We start from the raw sequence: 3343 nt of genomic DNA, 5'->3' as shown, positions 1-3343 counted from the left end.
TAGGCATACATTAATGACATAAATGTGGACATGTTTAAAAACATTTAAAACATCAATTAGTTTTTCCGCAACCTCTCCTTATTCTTTCCTTACTATATATGTATCACTTTTAAAGGTTTAATCTATAATTTAAAGTGAAAATATTTCCTACCTGGACGCAGATCAGCTTCCTGCTGCTTCCTCCTCCGATGCTCTTCAAAATGGCGCATTACGTCGACGCTCACGTCATTACGTCATCGCGTGCTTCAATATTTATAACGGACTACTTTATTTAACTAATCTGTAAATAAATGTTTAAAAATGTAATTAAAATATTTATATGTTTTCTAAAAAATGTTCCTTGTTTTGCAAAAATTAATAAAAATATGGTTTATTTTTTAAGTTTGTTTCAATAAAGAAATATTTTAAAAACATTATTTGTTTACTGTTATTATTTTATAAATTGTAATTTATTCATGTAAAATGTAACTTTTTTAATGTAAATTTACTAAATGTGTTCCTTACCTCGACTCTATTTTCTTTTTCCTTCAAAACTTGCTCTTTCTTCTCTTTCTGATCCTTCTTTTCTTGTTCCGCGGGTTGTATATTCTGAAGCTGCCAAAATAAATGAAGGACAAATAAGCTCATAGACTTCAATGCAAAAGCGTGGGAATTTTTTTTTAAAGTAAGTTCTTTTTTTTTTGCTCTATTTTCTTTAGGTATTATTATTTGTGAAATTCATTTCTAATTACTCTTTTAATATTAAAAATATTTTTAGTTTTTTATCTTTTTTTCTAACATTTCTCTAATTTTTTATTATAATACTCCAAAAGTACTCCTACTTATTTTTACAAACATTAAACTTTATATAAGAAGATTAAAAATACTCTAGTATTAATCTTTCATAATACTAATTTTAATTTTTTTATTTATTGATATTAATTTTAAATATTTGGTCTAGTATTAATCTTTTATAATAATCCTTATTTATCTTTTAATTACATATTTTAGTAAAATTAAAATTACTCAATTATTAATTTCTCATAATACAATTCTTTTATTAATAATATTATTTTTTTTTAAATTAACTTAAAAAATACTCTGTAATTTTTTAAAAATACTCAAGTATAATTCTTTTATAAGACTAATTTTTAAATACATTTTTAAATATATTTTTTAACAAAGCTCTAGTAAAAATAATTAATAATAAATCTTTTTTAAAATTATTAATATATTATAATTAAAATAAAAATAGTCAATTATTAATTTTTCATAAGCCAAATCATTTAATTTTTTAAACTATATTTATTTAATTAAACTTTAATAATACTCTTTTATATTAGAAAAATACTCTTTTATAAATCTTATATTTTTAAATTTAAATTAAAATATACTCTTTGAAATTAGAAAAATACTCAAGCATTAATTTAACTTAAAAAATACTCTTTTATATTTGAAAAATACTCAAGTATTAATCTTTTGTTAAACTACTCACATTTTTAAATTTTTAAAAAAAAACAAAACATTAAATTATACAATATATATTTATTTAATTTAAAATCACAAAATTAAAAAAAGCGTTGTAATAGTATATGCGTTGTAAAAGTACTTACCATATAACATCATGCGTTGTAAATGCATGCGTTGTAAATGCATGCGTTGTAAAGGCTTTTTCAAAGAATGCGTTGTAATGGTATATGCGTTGTAAAAGTACTTACCATATAATAGCATGCGTTGTAAATGCATGCGTTGTAAAAGCTTTTGCGTTGTAAAAAATGCGTTGTAATAGCATAGCGTTGTAAAACTTGCATTGTAAAGGTTTTTTCCCGGTTTTCTCTATTAAACCTTTTTCAGATCCTAATGTACCTTCTTTGGAGGCAGCAGTGGTAGGTGGGGATGTGCCATGTACCCCCACTCCATGTTCCTCACCTTTGTATGCACTGAAAACTGACTTGGTAATTACTACAGTTATTACTATAATTACTCCTACAATGAGTGTACCTATCGTACATTTGAGCCTACGATTCGAATTTCCAGACTCCATTTTCAAAGCAGCTCGAATCACAGCTCGTAAGAGGCGCAACACACAGGGTAAATTTCTCCGCCTCTTAATTACGTGTAACAAAGATCTCGAACAACCTTTCTTTCAATCTTTAGAAAACTTTTCAACAGTCTCTTGTACTGTATTTACACAGCTTTGAACACTTCCTTAGCCCTCTTTCTTCTTCCAAATGAAAAGTCCCTATTTTTATTGTTCTTCCACTCGGACCTGGGTAATCATCTTTTCAAGCAACTTATTTACAGTCTTAACGTTCAATTAACATCCCTTCTGAGATCAGAGCCAACCTCCTCAATGACTCATTGTAAAAGTTCAGCTCTCAATGCTGCAATCTCTTGAGGAGACTGTGGCTCCCCAAAACCTGGAAATCTGATGTCTTCTAAAATCAGAATCCGTAAGCCACTAAACCTGGCTGGAAAAGGCACAGCCAATGACAGAAGTGCATTAGCTTCAAGTCCAGAAACTCTCAACAAGATCTAAACAATCAGGAGTGAAACCTCGGACCTCGCTCTCCCTGGTATTTGTAACCAGATAAGTCTACACGGGATAGGAATATCTACGGCATGGCACTCAAGCTCTCCTGGACCTTTTAGCACTTTCTGTCACTTGCTCAGTTTCACTCATATCAGACTCTGAAGATTCATCTATTGGTGCAAGCTCTTTTGGATGCAAGGCTCAGGTTTCTCCTCCTCTGTTTCACAGGCCAGGCTTAATCTGCAGCCTCTTTTTTCCTCTGCTGCCCACAACCATTTGTTACACCAGTCTCTTCTGCCCAGTCAGACTCTATATCACTCGCAATGTTACCTTCTCCCTCAGAGTCTATACCAGGGTCTAGTGTAGCTTGACATCCTCAGATCAATCTTGTGTGTATCCAGCCTCTTCCAAAACCTTCACAGCTTGGCTTGTCCTCTCCTGTGACCCCTCATTCACGGCTGCAAATACTTCTGGGAGAGGAGCTGTTTCATCGGAGGGACCTGTAACTCATCGGCTAAGGGACGTATGAACCCAGTTCGGTATTCTGCCACACTTCACAGCAGTGTTAGGCATAAGTATCACTTGGTATGGTCCACGCCAACGAGAGTCAAGACAGTTTTTCCTCACATACTTTCTGATGAGCACCCAGTCCCCTGGGCTAAGGTCATGGCAGAAGTATTTTGAAGTCTGTGCAGTCGTGGCTTCAACCTGATGAGACACAGAGCAAACCACATCAGCCAATCCTTTACAGTAGTCAAGGATCAAATCATCTGTAATATTCAGTAATGCAGTGGCAGACACAGCAGGTAAATGCATTGCTCTTCCAATCAG

This window comes from Triturus cristatus, chromosome 4_1, assembly GCF_964204655.1.
Source record: "Triturus cristatus chromosome 4_1, aTriCri1.1, whole genome shotgun sequence".
Taxonomy (NCBI): Eukaryota; Metazoa; Chordata; class Amphibia; order Caudata; family Salamandridae; genus Triturus; species Triturus cristatus.
The sequence above is the reverse complement of the archived record's forward strand: the minus strand, read 5'-3'. Positions refer to the sequence as shown.